Source organism: Vigna unguiculata, chromosome 8 (genome assembly GCF_004118075.2).
Source record: "Vigna unguiculata cultivar IT97K-499-35 chromosome 8, ASM411807v1, whole genome shotgun sequence".
NCBI classification, from domain to species: Eukaryota; Viridiplantae; Streptophyta; class Magnoliopsida; order Fabales; family Fabaceae; genus Vigna; species Vigna unguiculata.
The window spans coordinates 36,728,686-36,752,575 of NC_040286.1; the positions used below are offsets into that span (position 1 = coordinate 36,728,686).

The 23,890-nt window shown below is 28.3% G+C and overlaps 1 long non-coding RNA gene across 2 annotated transcripts; it reads left to right on the forward strand.

Moving 5' to 3' along the window:
- Nucleotides 1–1,372: 1,372 nt before the first annotated feature.
- On the forward strand, nucleotides 1,373–16,141 carry LOC114195212. Of its 2 annotated transcripts, none has more exons than XR_003606460.1 (4): nucleotides 1,373–1,506; nucleotides 1,628–1,746; nucleotides 3,423–3,498; nucleotides 15,259–16,141. It is a non-coding gene; the product is annotated as an uncharacterized LOC114195212 (long non-coding RNA). The 2 variants fall into 2 exon arrangements; XR_003606459.1 differs by having other exon boundaries at nucleotides 15,266–16,141.
- The last annotated feature ends 7,749 nt before the right edge of the window (nucleotides 16,142–23,890 follow it).

Genomic DNA, 23,890 nt, shown 5'->3' on the forward strand with positions numbered 1-23,890 from the left:
CATGTCAGAGTTTTTAAATTCAATTTGGTTTCAATTATCTCACCAGATAAAATCATGTCAATTATTGTAGATTGAATTGATTTTTTAGATTAATTTTACAGCATTTCTTTTATATTATTATTCATACACCACTTGTGCATATTAAGTTACCTATTGGATCATTATCTAACTATTTGTAGACATTGATTTTTATATAATATATTTAGTTCGTGGTTAAATATCTTATATTCTTATTGATACAGGCGGATCAATAAGAATATGATAAAGAAAGAAAAATGAAAAAAAACCAAAGTTTATTCAATAAATCTAAACATAGAAGTTAACAACCCTTATATTATAAAAAGTAAAATAAGAATTCGAATTGTGTACGTAAAAGACCAGAACCCTCTTTATATATAAATATATAAATATATAAATATATTTATATATAAATTGGATAATATTAATTTGATTAGTTATTTTTAAGAATTGAGTTTATAATTAAGCTAATGTTAGATATCACTTAATTTTTATTTCATCTTCACGTGAAAATTCCATTCCAACAAATGAAAATAAAAATAAAAGTAATGTGAATAAAACATGAAAAATCATATCATAATCAAACTCATGATAAAAAATTACACCTTATAAAGAAAACATTTAATATTATTATGCACTAGAAATACTTGTAAGGTTATTATTTAACCATCCGCTATTATATTGTTATCCGTTCCAATTGACGACTCAATGCTTAAAATAGTTTAAATGATTCAATTTAAAATAAACTTGAAGTGATGATATTCGTGGAGTATTTAAGATATTTTCTTGAGCTGGTGAAATTGACAATGGTTTATTCGATGGATGATTTTGAAGATTATCCAAGCAATAAATTGTTTTTTTTTTGGTTCAATTGAATGGTTAAGTTGAATAAAAAATGAGATGATTATTGTAAAATTTAAAGTAGATTATAAACTACTATTTTATGAGACCAAATTTATGTAAATATAATTTTATTGTGGTACAATTGAACAAACTTGATAATTGACACCATGATGAATGCCAAGAGGAAATTCACTTACTCTCTGCCATATGCCTTTTTAATTTCAAGAATTTGGAAATGCACACGAACTTGTAAACATAAAAAAGTGCATATAATATAAATATAAGTTGAATTTTTCCTTCTCATTTATAAATATCACTTAAATTATTTATCAGAGGTTTTTATATTTAACTTGAATTTTTCAGTATCTGATAAAGTTAATCTTTGATCCCTACGTGTGAAGGGAAGAATGGTGGAAAATCTCATCTTATCTCTTCAGTGAGTTAAGGCGCAAGTATAAGTTCCTATAAATTGGTTCTCTCATTAACCTAGAAGCTGCAAGCTGCGCATGTTTCTCATTCGTAACCCTAACCCTAAAAATCATCCCTCTCTTTCGCCGCCGCCGAATTCTTTCAACTCCGCCCTCTTTTTCTTTGTGGTTGTCACTACTACCTTTCTCTTCTCATCTTGCTGCTTCCACTCCCAAGGTGACTTCATGCTCAGACTAATTTCACACTTCATTATTTTTGTGGCTTTTAGACTTGTATATATAACCGTGAGTTTGAGTTTTTTTTGTTTAATGGTCTCTGTTAATGACTATGAAAACAGGTGTGAAAGCTGAAGCAGCATAAGCAGAAGAAAACGTCGAAAATATTGTTGATAAACTGGTTCTGTCGGAGTTCGTCGGAGATCGGAAGGATATTAGCTCAGAAGCTTCATCCGACTTGGTAAACTTTCTAATCATATAACTCAGATGGTTGTGTTATTTCATTTAACATATGTATTTCTGCTCACTTTTTCTTTATATTTTATTTTTCTGAAATTTCTCCTAATAATGCCACTGATATTGATTTTTTTAGCAACTGTGTCAAGTCAAAGCATAATTGTTTTAAAAGTTTTTTTTCTTCTAGTTCAAAAAATTAGATGGAGTTGGGCTTGATCTACTCTACAAATAAAACAGAAAAAAGTTTTAGAAGTGTATCGGAGGTTTTCTCACTACATGCAGGTGTTCAAAACTAAATTACTGTATAATTAATTTCATTTTATAATAAATTTTTATTATATTTATATTGTCGTTGAACATAGCTATTTTGTTAAAAGTTCTTCACTAAAATTAAAGGTTTGCTATTATAATAAAAATTATAAAAATAAAAACAATTCTTTATAATTTTAAGTTAAAGTTTTCTTCATCATATTATTATTATTATTATCAATAAGATATTAATAATATAGATAAATCAAATTTTATATATATATATATATATATATATATATATATATATATATATATATATATTATAGACTTATATAGATACTTTTGTTGAACTGACTCAACTCAAATGAAATGAAATTTTTCCATAATTAATATTACACCTCAACTTCTTAGTAAGACACACTTTATGATAAAGTAATTATTTTTTTTCTGGATCAAGATTATTTTGTAATAATTAATTTAAAAGTGATATATATTTTAATTTCAAAGTATTGAGTATAATTGAATAATTGCGAAATTTATTATTATTTAAGAATGATCCGTTAGAAAATATAGTTTTAAGTTTATAATAAAACTTAAACCATAATAAATTAAAGGAAGAAAAATATTTTCTTTGCTAATAGAAGATTAAAGGAAGAAAAAAATATTTTGTTAATTAGTCACGATCAGTTAACTTGTTAGAATCTGATAATTCTAACATATATTAAAGTTAATTCACAATTATATATGAAAAAGAAATATTATATTATTTTTCTAATAACTCATTCTTATTTATATATTAAATATTAATAAATATTACAATGTATATACTAATATTTTACCACATTATTAAATTAACATGATCGCATAGTAATAAAAAATCCATTATTCAGAAAAAAATAATTTTATTCATTGATTATTATTAAATTAGTTGATTATTCTTCAGGTAACATATTACTATATTATTTAGTGATATTAACCATATAAAAAATAATAAAAAGTAAAAATATTAAAAAATTGGTTTGGTAATTTGAAGCTGAGAAACATATATATTACTTACTGGTATTGAGAATGTAGAAAAAAAAAATCAAAGAAAAAGATTGACAAAAACAAGTGTGTCACTTCCTTTATCAAATAAAAATGTTAACAATGTTGAGATTCATATATAAAACAAAAATTGTCCAAAAGTTATTAATAAACATTACTTGAATTGGTTTTGTGACTGTATTATAAAATTAGTGTTTTTCCTTACATATTTGATATGTATTATATAAAAATGCTTTCTTTTTTCCTTAACAATACACATGCATCAAAAAATTTATTATCCTTTCACGGAAATGGTGGGTGGTGGAAAATCTTGTCATATACACTATTCCAATGACAAAGTTTATTTTAGCAACTAAGATATATTATTGAATTTTACTCACACAGGAATATTAAAAATGCTGCCATCACTGCCATCACCTGTTCTGGTAGCAAGAAAAATCCAAGAAATGGTTCTAACCGGGTCAGTTTTCTATTCATCTCATTATCATTGTTGTATGTTATAACATATTAATTAGTATCAATGGAGTTTTCAAAGTTTGTATCTAGTTTTTTATTTTAATATTTTTTTTTATTATCACATTTGAAAATAGCTAGATTTATGATGTAAATTTACGATCTCACTTTCAACAACTGTGCATTATGCACAGTTGTTTTTGCCATAAAAAAACGATAAGGATATATATTATTGAGAAACATGTTATTCAAAAGATAAATTTTGAAATTTAAGAGCAGAAGCACATCTGATATATCCCTTTAAAATCACAACATAAAGAATAATCATCACTACCAACGGGATTCCTATTCCGTTGCCAAACATGAATTCTCTGTGAAATCCAGAGGGGTACAACTTTTTATCCCACGATACCATTCTTCCAAAGTTCTTCACCAAAATCACGAAAACACATCTTCCATGAGATTTCTTTTATCATTTTTCACCTGTAACAAAAAAAAAAAATACTATGACATTCAGAACAAAAAATAACGTGTTATTATACATACATTTATAAAAAATACTTTTAATATAAATCTATTTTTTCTCAAACTTTCACCAAATCAAAAAGGTGCACCAAAAAAGTAGTTCTTTACGTTCTGAGGCCTGCAGAGGAAGAAGATTTATCTTGTATCATACCAAAAGTTTTCATTCTACTAGAAGGAGAAGATTATTCATCCTTCAGTATATCAGAAAATGTAGATAAAACCTGTAAATAATATTAATAATCATATCAAATAACATTGTAATTAAATTAAGAAACTACATTAATATATCAGTTAACTAAAACATCATAATTTGTATTATTAAAATACTTACTTTGATGATATTACACAACAAAGATACATCTCTTGTTGCTGTTTGCATCGTTTCAAATAATTTAATTAGATGAAATAATGAATCATATCCTCAATCAAACAACAATGTATTTTCTTAACTGAGGAAAGATCAATTTCCATAGAAAAACAATATAGATCAGAGTCGAAATATTTAAAATATTTAAGCTTTGGTGTTCAAAGCTCAAATTTACAATCAGAAATAATTTTTTTATCAACTCTAAAACTAAAAATATTTAAGTCTGTAAGTTGGGAGTAGAGATTTTGAGAGTTTCAATTTTACAATATTAGCAACAGCTATGAAAATATAAAGTTTTCAAATTGACGCGGTCCTCGAAAGAATAAGAAAGCTTTTTTCTTTACATTCAAATCGACAATCTTGGAGGTAGATGCGTTAAAGAGAAGGAAAATCGAAATTTATAATCTTATGACTATGTAACAAATTTTGAGAGATTTGAGAAATACAGTAAACCTGTCTTCTTCCTTCTCCCTATCTCTCAACTTTTTTTCTCTCCCTTCTCTCGTTTTCTTCCCACAGAATTTTTCTCTGTCCATTTTTGCGACCTCTCTTCTCTCTGTACCCTAAGTCTTCTCAAATACATGTTTTTATAGTACTATTTCTCAGGTGGTTCTGTTAAGAAAACATTTCTAGTTCTTGTATCAATTTTTTTTCTAAAATTTTGTATTTAATTTCGTTCTATTAAATTTTATCTTCTAAATTTTTTTACAATGTCTATTATATTATTAAAAATGATAAAAATATGTTTTTTACGACATTAAGAAATATATATATATATATATATATATATATATATATATATATATATTCCATAAATCTCTTACTTCTCTCAATTACATATCTACTGAGATTACGAATTTCGATGTTCTTTTTCTTCAACACCTCCACCTTCGAGTTTGTCGATTTGAATGTGAAATGAAAGATTTTCTTGATTTATTTGAAGATTGTGTCAATTTGAAATTTGTATATTTTCATTGTTTTTCTGTGGAATTAAAACCTTCAAAATCTCTCCTCTTACCTTACAGACTTAAGTATATTTAGTTTTAAAGTGGATAAGGAATTTAACCTCGAATATGAAATTGAGCTTTGTACACCAAAACTTAAATATTTTAAATATTTTGAATCTAATATATGTTTTTCCATGGAGATTAATCTTTTCGTGGTGAAGGAAATATATGTTAATATATGTTGCTTGAGTGAGGATATTGATTCATTCTTCTCATCTAATTGAATTGTTTGAAATAATACAAAGTGTAAAATTTGTATCTTTGTCGTCTAACATCATCAAAATATTTTAATAATACAAATTATTATGTTTTAGTTAATTGTTATATTGATGTAGTTTCGTAATTGAATTACAATGTTGTTTGATATGATAATTAATATTATTTGTAAATTTTATGTATGTTTTCTGATATATCGAAGGATTAATCTTCTGCTTTCTCTAGGATGAAAACTTTTTGAGTTAATATAAGATTCATCTTCCTCCTCTTTATGTCTTGAAACGTAAAAAACTATTTTTTTATGCATTTTTTTTATTTGGTGAAGGTACCAGAAAATAAAATTATATTTAAAAGCATTTTTTTTATAAATGTATAAACACACCTTTTTTTTTCAGAATGTCATAGTATTTTTTTTTACAAGTGCAAAATGACAAAAACAATCACATTGAATATATCATTTTTGTGAAGAACTTTGGAGAATTGTGTCTGGGATAAAAAGTTATACATTTCTTGATTTTACAAGAATTCATGTCTTTATTTTTTGTGATATTAAAGGGATATATATATATATATATATATATATATATATATATATATATATATATATATATATATGTCACATGTGCTTATGTTCTTCTTCAATCTGTGAAGTTTTAAACTTCTATATGAAGTTTTGTTAGAATTTAGGATCTGAGAAGTTTTAAACTTCAATCTATGAAGTTTTGTTAGAATTTAGGATTTAGATTAAAGTTGACCAATTTATTTGGATTGTTATTTTTTAATGCAAAAAAGTTTATAACATAATGAAAGAAAAACTAAGAACAAGTTTTAGTTAATTATTTATTATAATAGAAAATAAAACTATAGGTAAAATAAAAAACATCATTTTATAAAATAGCAAACTAAACAAAATTGATAAAACATAATCTGAGTGTTTGGCATACATTTATAAATGATACTTTTAATATAAATTTATTTTTTCTCATGCCTTCACCAAATCAAGAAGGTGCACCAAAAAAGTAGTTCTTTACGTACCGAGCATCACATAGGAAGAAGAGTCATCTTGTATTATCTCAAAAATTTTCATTCTACTGAAAGGAGAAGATTGTTCATCCTTTAGTATATCAGAAAACATAGATAAAACCTGCATATAGTACAATTATCATATTAAACAACATCAATAATAAATTACGAAACTACATTAATATAACAATTATATAAAAAACATCATAACTTGTATTATCAAACTACTTACATTGATGACCTTACACGACAAAGATACATGTCTTGCTGTTTGCATTATTTAAAATAATTCAATCAGATGAAATAATGAATCAATATCCTCAATCAATCCGATACATGTATTTTCTTGACCAGGGAAAGATTGATCTCCGCAAAAGAACAATATAGATTAAAATCAGAATATTTAAAATATTTAAGCTTTGGTTTACAAAGCTCAATTTTACAATTACGGTTAAATTTTTCATCGACTCTAAAACTAGAAATACTTAAGCCTCTAAGTTGGATTGTAGAGATTTTTAGGGTTCCAATTCCACCATAGTACTGACAACCATGAAAATATTAAGTTTTCAAATTGACACAGTCCTCGAAAGGATTAAGAAAATTTTCCTCTCCACACTCAAATCGACAATCTTGAGATACATGTGTTTAAGAGAATGAAAATCGAAATTTGTGGTCTCAGCGGCTATGTAACAAAGTTTGAGAGAGGTGAGAGATTTACATAAAGAAATTTTTGCATAAATCTCTTACTTCTCTCGATCTTGGTTACATATCTATTGAGATTAAAAATTTCGATTTTTATTTTCTTCAACACCTGTACCTTCGGATTGTGGATTTGAATGTGGAATGGAAGATTTTCTTGATCCATTTGAGGATTGTGTCAATTTGAAATTTGTATATTTTCATTGTATTCTTGTAGAATTGAAACCTTCAAAATCTCTCATTTTCACCTTACAAACTTAATTATATCTAGTTTTAGATTGGATGAGAAATTTAACCCTGATTATGAAATTGACCTTTATACAGCAAGACTTACATATTTTAAATATTTTGAATCTAATCTATGTTTTTCCACAGAGATTAATCTTTCTGTGGTGAAGAAAATATATGCTTGAGTGAGGATATTGATTCATTCTTCTCATTTGATTGAATTGTTTGAAATAATACAAAAAGAGAAAAAATTGTATCTTTATCATTTAACGTCATCAAAGTATTTTAATAATACAAATTATTATGTTTTAGTTAATTGTTATATTGATGTAGTTTCGTAATTGAATTACAATGTTGTTTGGTATGATAATTAATATTATTTGTAGATTTCATGTATGTTTCCTGATATATCGAAGGATTAATCTTCTCCTTTCTTTAGGATGAAAATTTTTGAGTTAATACAAGATGCATCTTCCTCCTCTGTTATGTCTTGAAACGTAAAAAACTATTTTTTATGCATCTTTTTGATTTGGTGAAGGTACCAGAGATATAAAGTTATATTTAAAAGCATTTTTTTTATAAATGTATCAACCCACCTTTATTTTTTTCAAAATGTCATAGTATTTTCTTTTTACAAGTGCAAAATGGCAAAAACAATCACATTGAATATATGTTTTTGTGAAGAACTTTGGAGAATTGTGTCTGGGATAAAAAGTTATACATTTCTTGATTTTACAAAAATTTCATGTTTGCCGACAGAATTCATGTCTTTATTTTGTGATCTTAAAGGGATATATATGTCACATGTGCTTATGCTCTTAATGTAAAAAATTACCTTTGGAACAATACTTTCATGTACAATGTATTATGACCCCTATAGCCCTACACAAATTTCATCTTCTTAAATATATTTTACGAAAATAAATTAAATTTAAATTTAGTTCTAAATATATTTATACCATTAGCATGTAACTCAGATGGCCCAATTACAAAATCAACTATCCAATGGGCAAATTTTTTTATTTTTCTTAAAATAATCATTTGTAAGATAAGTCAAATGTTACATTTAATACATTAATATTCGATATCTACAAATAATGATAAATATGTACAAATAATTGATGATTAATATTCGATATCTACAAATAATGATAAATATTAATCTTCAACATAACATTTATACGTTGCAATTATATAAATTAAAAAACATAAAATAAAAATAAAGTAAACACTTTAGGAAAAAAAAATTGATTGATTATTTTGAATCTTGTAGAAATACAGAAAATTGATAAGCTTGCAGAGTTGTTATCAAACTCATATTAACATGTATTAACTTATCCTTTACAATTTTTCTGAACATTTTTAAATTTGAATAGCATATAAAATATATCAACTTTATATTTAAAATATAACGGAAAAATCCAAGAAATGGTTCTAACCCGGTGAGTTTTCTATTCATGTCATTATGATTATTGTATGTTGTTATAACATATTAATTAGTATCAATGGAGTCTTTAAAGCTTGTAATTAGTTTTTTATTTTACTATTTTTTCTTTATTACAGTCACAAAATACTCCACCATCGACGTTTTCTTTTCCCAAATTTTACTCTCTTTTTTTTCATTTTTATGTTATTTAATTTATTATACATGCAAATAGTGTATTTATTACACCAACAAACTTCAATCTGTGAAGTTTTAAACTTCTATATGAAGTTTTGTTAGAATTTAGGATCTGTGACGTTTTAAACTTCAATATGTGAAGTTTTAAACTTTTAAATTATTATTTTTTAATGTAAAAGTTTATAACATAATTAAAAAAAACTCAGAATAAGTTTTAGTTAATAATATCTCATAATAGAAAATAAAACTATAGGTAAAATTGTATAAAATAGAAAACTAAACAAAATATATAAAACATAATGTGAGTGATAAAACAAAATTGATATATATTATTGAGAAACATATTCAAAAGATATAAATTTTGAAATTTAAGAGCAGAAGCACATCTGATATATCCTTTAAAATCACAACATAAAGAATAATCATCACTACCAACTGGACTCCTATTGCGTTGCCAAACATGAATTCTCTGTAAAATTCAGAGGGGTACAATTTTTTATCCCACAATACGATTCTTCCAAAGTTCTTCACCAAAATTACGAAAACACATCTTCAATGAGATTTCTGAAAATAAAAAATACTATGACATTCAGAAAAAAAAAAAAAAATAACGTGTGGTTATACATACATTTATAAAAATACTTTTAATATAAATTTATTTTTTCTCATACCTTCGCCAAATCAAGAAGGTGCACAAAAAAAAAATAGTTCTTTACGTTTCAAGGCATACATAGGAAGAAGATTCATCTTGTATTATAACAAAAATTTTCATTCTACTAAAAGGAGAAGATCGTTCATCCTTCAGTATATCAGAAAATGTAGATAAAACCTGTAAATAGTATCAATTATCATATCAAATAAAATTGTAATTAAATTAAGAAACTACATTAATATCACAGTTAACTAAAATATCATAATTTATATTATTAAAATACTTACTTTGATGATATTACATGACAAAGATACATGTCTTGCTGTTTGCATTATTTCAAATAATTCAATTAGATGAAATAATGAATCAGTATCCTCAGCTAAGCAATAATGTATATTTTTTTACCAAGAAAAGATCAATCTCCATAGAAAAACAATATAGATCAGAGTCAAAATATTTAAAATATTTAAACTTCGGTGTGCAAAGCTCAATCTTATAGTGACGTAGTTTCGTAATTGAATTACAATGTTGTTTGATATGATAATTAATATTATTTGTAGATTTTATGTATGTTTCCTGATATATCGAAGGATTAATCTTCTCCTTTCTTTAGGATGAAAATTTTTGAGTTAATACAAGATGCATCTTCCTCCTCTGATATGTCTTAGAAACGTAAAAAACTATTTTTTATGCATCTTTTTGATTTGGTGAAGGTACCAGAAAAAATAAAATTATATTTAAAAGCATTTTTTTTTATAAATGTATAAACACACCTTTTTTTTTTTCAGAATGTCATAGTATTTTTTTTTTACAAGTGCAAAATGACAAAAAAATCACATTGAATATATCTTTTTGTGAAGAACTTTGGAGAACTGTGTCTGGGATAAAAAGTTATACATCTCTTGATTTTACAAAAATTTCATGTTTGCCCACAGAATTCATGTCTTTATTTTGTGATCATGTGCTTATGTTCTTAATGTAAAAAATTACCTTTTGAACAAAAGTTTCATGTACAATGTAGTATGACCCCTGTAGCCCAACACAAATTTCATCTTCTTAAATAAATTTTAAGAAATTAAATTAAATAATCATTTGTAAGATAAGTCAAATGTTACTTTTAATACATTAATATTATCTGATGAGACAGATTTTTTCTTCAGTACATCTAATTGATGATTAATATTCGATATCAACAAATAGTGATAAATATTAATCTTCAACATAATTTGTACTTTGCAATTATATAAATTAAATAACATAAAAGAAAAATAAAGTAAACACTTTGAGAAAAAACCTGATAGATTATTTTGAATCTTGTAGAAATACAGAAAATAGATAAGCTTGCAGAGGTGTTATCAAACTCATATTAACATGTATTAACTTATCCTTTACAATTTTTCTAAACATTTTTAAATTTGAATAACATATAAAATATATCAACTTTATATTTAAAATATAACGGAAATGATTAATGTTCAGACATCATGCGAGAAAAAAATGAAAACACAAGTGACAAATTTGTTATCTTTTTGCGACTGACCACACAAAAAATTGGATTTAGGTTGATGATTCATACAACAGCCAAACAAAACGCATGCAAATATCAGAGACTCAATCGTAGTATTTTGTGACAGTATTTATGACTGACAATAACCTTACTCATTTATGTTGAAATTATTTTTTATATTTATTATTTAACTGTTAACTATATTCTTCATTCCTTACTTGAATAAATAAATAATATAATAGGCCAAGAAAAGGAGAAGAATATATAATATATAATAATAGAATAAATAAATTGTAATTCCGGTGTTTATTGAGCTATATATCTGTCTATTAATATATCATAACATGAAACAGCATTGTAATTAAATTATTAAATTATAACAAATACTATGATAAAGACAGTGACAGACGTTATAAGGAAGAGTCTGATGATATGAATTTGCATGCAATTTGTTTGGCTGTGTGATAATAAATACTGTCACAAAATCCAAATCTGCACGTTGACCTATTTACTGTATTTCTTCTTTCTTTTTTTCATTTTTATGTTATTTAATTTATTATACATGCAAATAGTGTATTTATTATACCAACAAACTTAATTCCGTGAAGTTTTGTTAGAATTTAGGATCTGTGAAGTTTTAAACTTCAATATCTGAAGTTTTAAACTTTTACATTATTATTTTTTAATGTATAAGTTTATAAAATAATTAAAAAAAACTCAGAACTATAGGTAAAATTGTATAAAATAGCAAACTAAACAAAATTGATAAAACATAATCTGAGTGATAAAACAAAATTGATATATATTATTGAGAAACATATTCAAAAGATATAAATTTTGAAATTTAAAAGCACATCTGATATATCCCTTTAAAGAATAATCATAACTACTAACGGGACTCCTATTCCGTTGCCAAACATCAATTCTCTGTAAAATTCAGAGAGGTACAACTTTTTGTCCCAGGACACGATTCTTCCAAAGTTCTTCACGAAAACACATCTTCGATGAGATTTCTTTTATCATTTTTCACCTGTAACAGAAAAAAATAATAAATACTATGACATTCAGAAAAAAAGAAATAACGTGTGGTTATACATACATTTATAAAAAATATTTTTAATATAAATTTAATTTTTCTCATACCTTCACCAAATCAAGAAGGTGCACCAAAAAAGTAGTTTTTTACATTCCGAGGCATCACATAAGAAGAAGAATGATCCTGTATTATCTCAAAAGTTTTCATTCTACTAAAAGGAGAACATTGTTCATCCTTTAGTATATCAGAAAACTTAGATAAAACCTGCAAATAGTATCAATATTAAACAACATCAGTAATAAATTACGAAACTACATTATATATAACAATTATCTAAAAAACATCATAACTTGTATTGTCAAATTACTTACTTTGATGATGTTACGCGACAAAGATACATGTCTGGCTGTTTGCATTATTTCAAACAATTCAATCAGATGAAATAATGATTTAATATCCTTAGTCAAGGAACATACATTAACATGTATTTTCTTGACCGAGGAAAGATAAATTTTTGTAGAAAAACAATATAGATTAGAGTCAAAATATTTAAAATATTTAAGCTCTGGTGTGTAAAGCTCAATTTTAAAGTCAGGGTTAAATTTTTCATCGACTCTAAAATTAGAAATACTTAAATCTGTAAGGTGGGGAGTAGAAATTTTGAGGGTTTCAATTCCACCATAGTATTGACAACTATGAAAATACAAAATTTTTAAATTAACACAGTTTTCGAAAGGATTTAGAAAATTTTCCTCTCCACACTCAAATTTACAATCTTGGAGGTAAATGTGTTTGATAGAAGGAAGATTGAAATTTGTGTTCTCAGTGACTATGTAACATAGTTTGAGAGACGTAAGAGATTTACATAAAGAGAGTTGGGGAAGGTTGGTCACGACACACTCAGCAAGGATTTTAAGTGCTTCAATGTTGTTGAAGATGGATGGTGTATCAGTAACATGGTCGATTACTGAATCTACCAAATCTCCATCTTCAAGTTCATCGTGACACTCTAAATTAACATCAAAAACATTGGTGGAAGCATCTCTGCCATAAAAAAAATTATCTATAAAATCCTCAAAAACCATAACATCTTCGAATGAAGAGTCATCGAAGTTGAAAACTGGCAGAGAAACCCAAAGGTTCCTACACCGTTTGTTTAAAACTGATGTTTGAACTGCGATTTTTGCATCAACAAAAGAAAGTATGCGTAGAATAATTTCATCAGGCAATATACTAAACCTATCTTCTTCCTTCTCTCCATCTCTGAACTTTTTTTCACTCTCTTCTCTCTTTGAGTTTGAAGAGTTTCTCCCACAGATTTTTTCTCTGTTCATTTTTGCCACCTCTCTTCTTTCTGTACCCTAAGTCTTCTCGAATACATGTTTTTATAGCACTATTTTATCCTTTACAATTTTTCTGAACACTTTCAAATTTGAATAACATATAAAATATATCAACTTATTTTTAAAATATAACGGAATGGATTAACGTTCAGACATCATGTGAGAAAAAGAAATGAAAACAGAAGAAACATAAGTGACAGATTTGTTATCTTTTTGCGACAGTGTTGACCACACAAAAAATTGCATGTCTTTGGATTTTGTGAGAGTATTTATTAGAAATTAGGTTGAATGATTCAGACCAAGAACCAAACAAAACGCATGCAAATTTTAGAGACCAATCGTAGTATTTTGTGACAGTTATTTATGACACAACAAATAAGAATGCATACACAACGCCCAAACAAAACGCATGCAAATTTACAGTATCAGACTCTTCCTTAAACTATGTGCCACCCTCTTTATCACTCATAATAACCTTACTCATATATTTTAAATTATTTTTTAAATTTATTATTTAACTGTTAACTATATTCTTCATTTCTTATTTGAATAAATAAATAATGTAATAGGCCAAGAAAAGGAGGAGAATATATAATATATAATAATAGAATAAAATCAAAACAAACCGTAATACCATTTTCAGAACCAGAGAGGAAAAAGAAACAAATGTCTTAAAAATACATTGATAAAATGAAAATAAATAAATAGAAAACTAGTTAGAATTGAAAATGGGTCGAGAATTCTTTATGTCCCAGAACCTAATAGATTCGATTAATTAATTATTTGTTTTCTTCAATTTTATTCGTTGTGGTGTGATTATCAAAAATTCAATTTTGATAAATGTCATGTGGTTTTCGATTGATGTGAATGAGTGCTGCACATAATGCTTCAATTGATTCATTAATCACAAAAATTCAATCAATTACTTTGGGACTAAACCTTCACCTCAATAAAACATTTAACAATTAAACCAAATAAGATTGAGAAATTTAAAATTAAGTGAGTGTTCATTCTTTTACTCTTTGCTTTCTCTTTAGAAAACCTGTGAGCCTATCATGCCAATTTAAGTGATATTTTCTATTATAATTAATAGAGATTGTTATCAAATTTACTCCTTATTTGAATTCTGATTTATCATTTAAATTAGATGCTTTCACAATTTTTTGTTCAAATATTGTTTGGATAAGAATTAACATGGGAATCCCAATAAATTAAGATAATTATTTTTTATATAACACTTAATATATCAGCTCAAAATCACAGGGAACTTCATAAGTTTACCAAAATTAACTGCACTCACCTTATATTTTATTATTTTTTAAAAATGAGATTTTGAGATGAGAATAAAAAACTTTAGTAATCAACTAACCATAATCAAATGAGTTCACTACTACAAAATTCGTATGCTGGCCCAAACCATAAATCTTAAACCTTAAACTTTAAACGTAAAATTGATTTTGTCAATTTCTCTTGTAGTGTTTGATGTTTTTGTCCTCCTTTGTGCATAAAATTTGTGTGAATTGGTAACTTTGTTTGTCTCAAGTGTTTAGGTGGTCAGGTTATGCTTTGGATATACAACGGACGAAGCATGGTTAAATTTTTTTTTTTTATCAGCAAAGAATATTAATATATATACAGAGACACTTTAGGGGTGCCTCAACCCTTATACAGATCCTGATTTTACATTGAGGTTCTTAGATAAACAAAACAACCTAATAGATGTGTGTAGCAAAAAGATCAAAGGCAAATAGAGGACCTACATATTCAAAGTACAACTAAAAAGTACCATCTTAAGAATATCCACTCATAGGAACTTATTCAAGTTGGTACACATTGACAAATATTGGATTCATTCCTTTAGTCCAGTGCTAGATTCAATACGTTCATGATCTATTTGAGAGCTTCCTGATCAGTAAACAGCAAAGTATTGTGCGTCCAGTAAATCATTGCACCTTTGAAGACTTCCCCTATGAAATATTCTGCGTAAAGCAAAAGAAACCTCTAGACTAAATAGTCTAAGTGGGTTATAACACATGTTTCCTCCATATCATATTTTGATTGGAGGATTCTACGTATGGTTACATGGACAGTGTGAAACTACATGTTGCCACCTTTAAATGTATTAAGAGGAATCATGGATGTGGTGATGATCTCTGGATGTGTTGAGCTCATTTATTTATTTATAATATAGCTCTGTCATCTTTGTACTTTGAAGATGTATGTGGTTATGTTTTGTATTTAGGGTGCGCAATGGATTGAAATTCCTTAGGTGGTTGTGATGTTAGTCTATGCACTTATTATATTGTGTCCAGGTTGGACAAAGACGTTGTCTTTGCGTTCTTTTTTGTTGAAACTCATAATGTTAGCTTTTTTGCATCCTTTATGTATAGGATTATTTTTTGTAAAAGGGTTAAAGCACCCCACAAATGCTCTACTATATTAATAGATAAATCATTAATCTATTTAGACCTAAATGTAATTTAAATTTATTCATCCTCGTAAAATAGCATCCCTTGCTTATATCATCATACAAAATTATCGGTCCTTATATTAAATTTAATAGAGCAAACTTGCCCTCTTTACAATTTGAACTTGTTTTTATAATAATCTTTTTAAAGAGAGTTGTTTTTATATGAGTTTATTATTAATAAAATTAATTTTTTAGTATATTTGAATTTTAATCCAGTTATAGGAGAATAGGTTACTTAATTGTATTATTTGATATAATTATATGTTCTTTTTTTTCTAATCTTGTAGCTGTGGTACAGTAATTTAACAAAGTTTGAGAAAAGTGAGAGCTTTACATAGAAAGAGTTTAGGAAGGTTACTTACAAAACAAGGATTGTGAGTATGAGTAACATAAATAATGATGGAATCAACCAAATGTCCATCATATAGGTCATCCCAAAACTCTGAACTAAAATTGAAACATAGAAATTATCTAAAAAATCCTCAAAAAGTATAGGATCTTCATATATGAGTCATGCAGATTGAGGTTAGAGAAATTCAAAATATCTCCATTGCTTGCTTAAAACAAATGTTTGGAATGTCAATTTTGCTCAATCCATCTTATTTCTTCCCTCTATTCCTCGATGGATGCAAAATTGACATTCTAAATATTTGTTTTGAGTAAGCTATAAAGATATTTTTAGACTTCTTTATTCGTTCTTAATTTGTGTTGTAAGTTTCAGATCAACTAAAGATAAGATAATTTTATACTATACAAGTAGGGTACAAACCTCACATTACAAATCGATTTTATGAGGTTGAATTAGGCTTTAAGTCCACTACTTAACATGATATCAGAACCATGTTAAAACCTATCATAGCGAACTTTCTTGGACATCCTGTTCCATCTCCTATGATACCGCTAACGGATCACCCATTTCTAGACCTACACACGAGATGTCATACCTCGACATGAGGGGGTGTGTTGAAAATCCAACATCTACTACACATAAGACAATTTCATACTATATAAATAGGATGCAAACCTCACCTTAAAATTCAATTTTATGGGATTGAATTACGCTTTAAGTCCACTTATTAACAATTTGCGTGACTCTACCGTTCAAGATTGAATATATTTTGAAGATCTTTTATCTTTGATCTTCACTCAATTTTGCTTTTGACGTAAAAACCAATCTTATAGGAGACAAGTTCACATGTCAGAGTTTTTAAATTCAATTTGGTTTCGATTATCTCACCAGATAAAATCATGTCAATTATTGTAGATTGAATTGATCTTTTAGATTAATTTTACAGCATTTCTTTTATATTATTACTCATACACCACTTGTGCATATTAAGTTACCTATTGGATCATTATCTAACTATTTGTAGACATTTATTTTTATATAATATATTTAGCTCGTGGTTAAATATCTCATATTCTTAAAAAAAAAAAATTGATACAGCAGGAAATACAGTACTGTCACACATGTGTATATTTATTTTCAAATATTTATATTATAATACAAATTATTAATATTTGTAAATTAAATAAGTTGATATGTAAAATAAATTTTTATTCGTTAAAAAAGTTAAATATATATACCTTTACAAATATAATAAAAAAATAACAGTTTTATTTAATAAATCTAAACATAGAAGTCAACAATCATTATATTATAAACATATAGAAAGTAAAATAAAACCATTAATTGTGTAAGTAAAAGACGAGAATCTCTTTATATATAAATATAAATATATATTTATATATAAATTGGACAACATTAATTTTATTAGTTAGTTTTAAGAATTGAGTTTTTAAATTGGACAACATTAAACTTTGATCTCATATTCACATAAAAATTTCATTAAAACAAATTAAATAAAATGTAAATAAAATATGAAAAATCATATGAAACTCATGATTTAAAAATTACACCTCAAGAATTAACAAATAAGAGTTATTATGAAAACTTGAACGAAATTTGGTTAAAAGGACTATATTCATTTGGGACCAAAATGTTTTGGGACCAAAATGTATCCAAATTTGGAGAGACTAGTTCCAATCCTGCATCAAAGTTCATGGATTAAAAACATACTTAACCCTCAAATAAAAAAAATATAGAAAGAAAACATTTAATATTATTACGCACTAAAAATACTTGTAAGGTTTTTTTTATCAGCAAAGAATAAAATAATTAAAGAAAACACTTCAGGGGTGCTCTAATTCATATACATAAGGATGTACAACTTGTACATGTAGAAACAAAAGCTTGGCTTCATAGCCTCATCAAAACAGAAAACCTCACACTAGCCAATGAACATAATCAGCACCATACATCACAAAGGCAAAATACATTAGACAACTCTAGGTGTTACTATATGATTCACACATCGAGGGCCAATGTGTTAACACACCATAAAACTCTTCACACCTATGTTTCCTAATAGCAATATATTTTGCATTATATTCAAAATCAGACCTCCCACATCCTTTAATCAATATTTCAATATGTCCCGTATCTCGTAGGAAGAGAAGGTCACTGGCACACTGGTATCTTTGTGGTCTTATTGTAATAGTGAATAATTTTTGTTTCCTCCATCTTCCTATTCATCATTCATATGTAACCACACCTGCAAACAAAATAGAAAACCTGGACTATAGGTATTAAAATCAATCCTCCCCTTCACACATTCCTTACATGCTTCAAGCCATGCAAATACTTTCTAATCTACGTAGTTATGTATAACTGTGCATGACTATGACAGAGTACAATGTAAAGGACATAAACACCAATATGAGAAAGAGAAGCTTACTTTTGTATTTTTATGCTTCAACCATACCCATGGTCTCAATTGAGCTATGCTAAATATTTCTTCTGCATCGAATTTGGCATTCCTGAACACTAAATTGTTTTCCTGTGTTTCCGTATACTCAACATGATAGCCATCCACACCCCTTTCCAAATTATAATCCATTTGTAGTTAAACTCAATTAAGTGAAACTGTTTAAAGTTTTCTTGAGCCTGGTTGTGTTGTACACTCAAAACTCAATTAAGTGAAGCTGTATAAAGAAGGATGTACAACTTGTACATGTAGAAACAAAAGCTTGGCTTCATAGCCTCATCAAAACAGAAAACCTCACACAAGCCAATGAACATAATCAACAACACACATCACAGAGGAAAAATACATCAAAAAACTCTAGATGCTACTATATGATTCACACATCAAGGGCCAATGTGTTAACACACCACAAAACTTTTCACACTTATGTTCCCTAATAGCGATATATTTTGCATTATATTTAAAATCAGACTTCCCACATCCTTCAATCAATAATTCAATATGTCCCGTATCTCGTACGAAGAGAAGGTCACTGACACACTAGTATCTCTATGGTCATATTGTAATAGTGAATAACTTTTGTTTCCTCCATCTTCCAATTCATCATTCATATGTAACCACACCTGCAAACAAAATAGAAAACCTGGACTATAGGTATTAAAATCAGTCCTCCCCTCCACACATTCCTTACATGCTTCAAGCCAAACAAGTACTTTCTAATCTACGTAGTCATGTATACCATTTGACATGACACGCTATGCTAAATGAAGTGGAGATGGAGTACCTTTAACTCGCCATGTACTCTCGAAGACTACTGACTGTTCTCCAATTAAACTATTTTGCATCTTTGTACATGCCAATTTGATTGTGTATACCTTATCATGACCATCCACCCACTTGTAAGGTTATTATTTAACTATCCACTATTATATTGTTATCGGTTTCGATTAACAACTCAATGCTTGAAATAGTTTAAATGATTCAATTTATAATAAGCTTGAAGTGATCATATTCGTAGAGTATTTAATATATTTTCTTGAGCCAGTGCAATTGATGATGGTTTATTTGATGGGTGATTGATGAAGGATTATCTTGTTCCTTTTTAAGATTATTGAATATGGTGTGAGTTGATTAAGAAAGCTAAGTGAAATCCCCACTGGACATTAAGATAGCACTATCTAGATGTGAAGGTTCCTTTCACAAAGCTCAAGAGAAGAAGATGATGGATTGATTCAAACAAAAAGGAAATGGAAAGTACATAAACCATAGAAAACCAAGAACAATTAAAGGAAGAAGAAAACATAAAATGGAAAGGAAAGAAATGGTAAAAAATGTGAGAAGCACGCCACTACAAGGCTAGGCTAGAAGCCATGGCAACCTTGAAGATGAGTGGATGTGTGCCACCACTTGCTATGCAAGATAAGGCTTAAAAGTTTCACTCCCAAGGGAGGAAACTCTCACAAATGGTTGAGACACAAGAGTGTTTTTACTTCAAAATCTTCAACCCTTTTACATGTTTAGGAGCACCCCTTATATAGAAGAGTTTAGGGGCCTCTAAGCAAATAAAAGATACCTAAGGATGTCTCTACAAAAACCTAACCCTAGCTTCTAGAAACTAGGTCAAATAAGGTTTCAAAAATGAGAGACAAAAGAGCCAACTATGGTGTGTGCAAGGCTAATTTCGTTCTAGCACAAAAGGAGACAAAGAATGTGTCTCATATGTCTCCAAAAAGTGGCTAAAGTGTGCTAAATTCAAAGGAGACCAAAGGTACATAGGTACACTCTCTTTATGCCTTTTTCTTTATGCTTTATGCCTTTGTTTTACTCTCTCCTCCACATCATTTATGCTCCCCAATCACCATGCGCCACCTAGCATTGCTTTCTTACTCCTAATTAACCTACAAAGTAAATAAACATAGATTAGCATGTTGGCTTAAGTCAAGTCAACTATAGTCAACAAGTCAAACCTAGTCATAGGTCAACAAGTCAACTAAAGTTGATTCAACTAAGTCAACTTAGGGAATAAAAAATAACAAACACAAATGAAAGGGATGAAGGATTAGTGAACTTCCTTTCTAAACATGCTTAGTCTTCTTAAGCATGTGCCTCCATCCTTGGTTGGGGTTAATCCTTCATCATCCTCCCCTTCTTGGAGAGAATTTGACCACAAATTCTTTAAGCCTTTGTGGATGGAACTTGACTTGATTTGGGGGAGGATTTGCGCCTCCCTTTTATGAGCTTTTGTTCCATCCTTTCTAAGGGTATTACCCCTAGCTTTGGTTAGGCCATCTTTATTTTCTAGACTACTCTTCCTCTCTTGCTTATGCTTTGGGCCTTCCTTTTTGGCTTGGAAAGAGAAGGAAGAGTGATGCACATCTTGCTTTGGAAGAATTTTTTTGTAGGCAAGTAACACCTTGGTGAAAGCTTGCCCCTTTTCTTTTTCTTCTTTATCTTTTCTTATTTTATTTCTATCCTTATTAACTTCTTGAGGTGATAGAGGTAGTAAAGTTGTCTTTTTCCCATTTTTGAAGAAAATGTATTGGTTGGTATGGCCATCATGTAAAGTTTGTTTATCAAATTGCCATGGCCTACCTAGTAAGATATGTGTGACTTCCATGGGAACAACATCACATAGCACCTCATCTTTGTAGCTTCCTATAGAGAAGTTAATTAGGACTTGTTTATTGACATCTATTTCTCCCTCTTTACTTATCCAAGCAAGCTTGTAGGGCTTAGCATGAGGAATGGTCTCTAAGCTAAGCTTTTCCACCAACCTTGTGCTAGCTACATTGGTACTACTTCCTCCATCAATAATTAGAGAGCAAACCCATTTGTTAATTTTGCATCTAGATTGAAAAATGTTTTCTCTTTGAGTTGGCTCAAGCTCACTTTGATCTTGACCTATCATGCGCCTTAATAACATAGGGTCTTTCTCAAAAAATTTAGTTTTACTAGAGGAAGAAGATTCTTTTGAAAGAGAATGGGGAGATGAGTGTTCACTTTCAACATCATTACTCTTCTTTAAGATCATGGTCCTTTTGGTTGGGCAATTTAAAGCAATGTGATTATAACCCAAACATTTAAAACATTTAATGGAACTTGATCTTGGAGAAGTGGAATGGTGAATGTGATCACTTGGTGACTTACTTTTACTTTGTGGTTCTTGATGAGAGTCACTACAAAAAATCGTGTAAATTGTGACGATTTTAATATGACAGTTATTTAAAACCGTCACTTTTTACATAATAATAGGATAATTTTTGAACTGTCATATTTTACATATAAAATATGACGATTTTAAATGTCGTCTTTTGAACTGCCATATTTTACATGCAACATACGACGATTTTAATTGTCATATTTTAAATAAATATTATAAACAATTTTTACTATCCCTTAAATTTTAAATCCAAACTTCGATCTTTTAGCCCTTCACTCTTACTCTCGTTCCAAAATTTCATTTTCCCCTTTCTACTAAACATTGAATCAAACCAAACCCTAGATTCATTTACCTTCATCTTCTTCAATAGAGAACACTCAAAGGTTTTTTCCATTTTCATCTTCAACCCGCATAGTGTACACCAGTACCAAGGCAGACACAATGTCGCTCGTTACTAAGGTCGTCGCCCTATCTTCCTCCACGCGACACACACCTTCCTCTTCTTTGTCCACACACAAGCGCAATTGCTCTTCCAGTTTTAGGTATATGAAATCTCTCCAACACTATCATTCAACTTCTATGTTCATCTCCAAAGTTTAGCTTCATTGCGCCTTCCTTTCTGTTGAGCGTGCATTGCAGGTAGTTTTCATCTTTCCTTTTTATTTTGTAGTAGAATGGTTGGGAACGAGAATATATTTAGGGTTTCAGTGTTGAGAAAAGTGGGAAACCATTTAGGGTTTTACTCTTGAAAATTTGGTAATTGATTTGGGGTTTTCATAGATTATCACTACAAAACGTGATTTGGAATCAAAGGAATAGAGTGAGATAGATGGGCGATGCATTGTGATGGAGATCGTGAGAAGCATGACTTTGGAGGACTCCTTTGGAAGAGAAGCAACTCACCCACACCTGTAAAGCCAATGCCGAGGAGCGCCCACATTTTGGAGGTTCCCGTCTCTCTATCTCTTTTTTCCTCTTTTGTGGGGTTTTGTTTTTTTTTTCTTCTTCTTTCTTTATAATCACATATTTCTTCTATTTTTCTAAATTAGATTTTGGTTGGAAGAAGATGCAAAGGTGGTAAATTGAAGAAGTATGAAGAAGGAAAGAAGGAAACGAGTTATGATCATCCACACATGAATTGTTTGTTAATATTCCTTATTTTTAGCTATTTGAGTCTAGTTTGTTTTACCGAGACACAATTTGGTTTATTGTTGTTGTGATATTTCTTGCGCCCCTTTTGTTATGCAAATGCACCATTTGGTCATCCTCCAATATCTAGAGTTGTTATGAGGTCACACCAATACTACCATGACATTAAAAATATTGCCACTACCATTGAATTATTCTGTTGCAAAAATTTGGTTCATATGCTAGATTGCTAATAAGAAAGCCGTGAACAATCATTATTTAAATGTTTCATATACTAGTCTATTTCGTGGACAACTCACTAACAGGATTGGTTACATTGTATTTTGCAGCTTGTAAGCCCCATTTAGTAAAAGTGTCATTTTGCTTAATGTAACACCTTTTAGGAGGTTTCTTTGAATCCAATAAAAAATCCAAGACTAGTCAAAGTATTTCCATGGGTTGGAACATTTCTCATCCCTCCAAGTATAAACAATCTTACAGGGTTGTTATTTTGTAAGTATAGATTTATTGTTATTTATTGCTTCATTTCTTCTTCTTTTTTCACATGGTTTCAATATTTTGGTTAAGA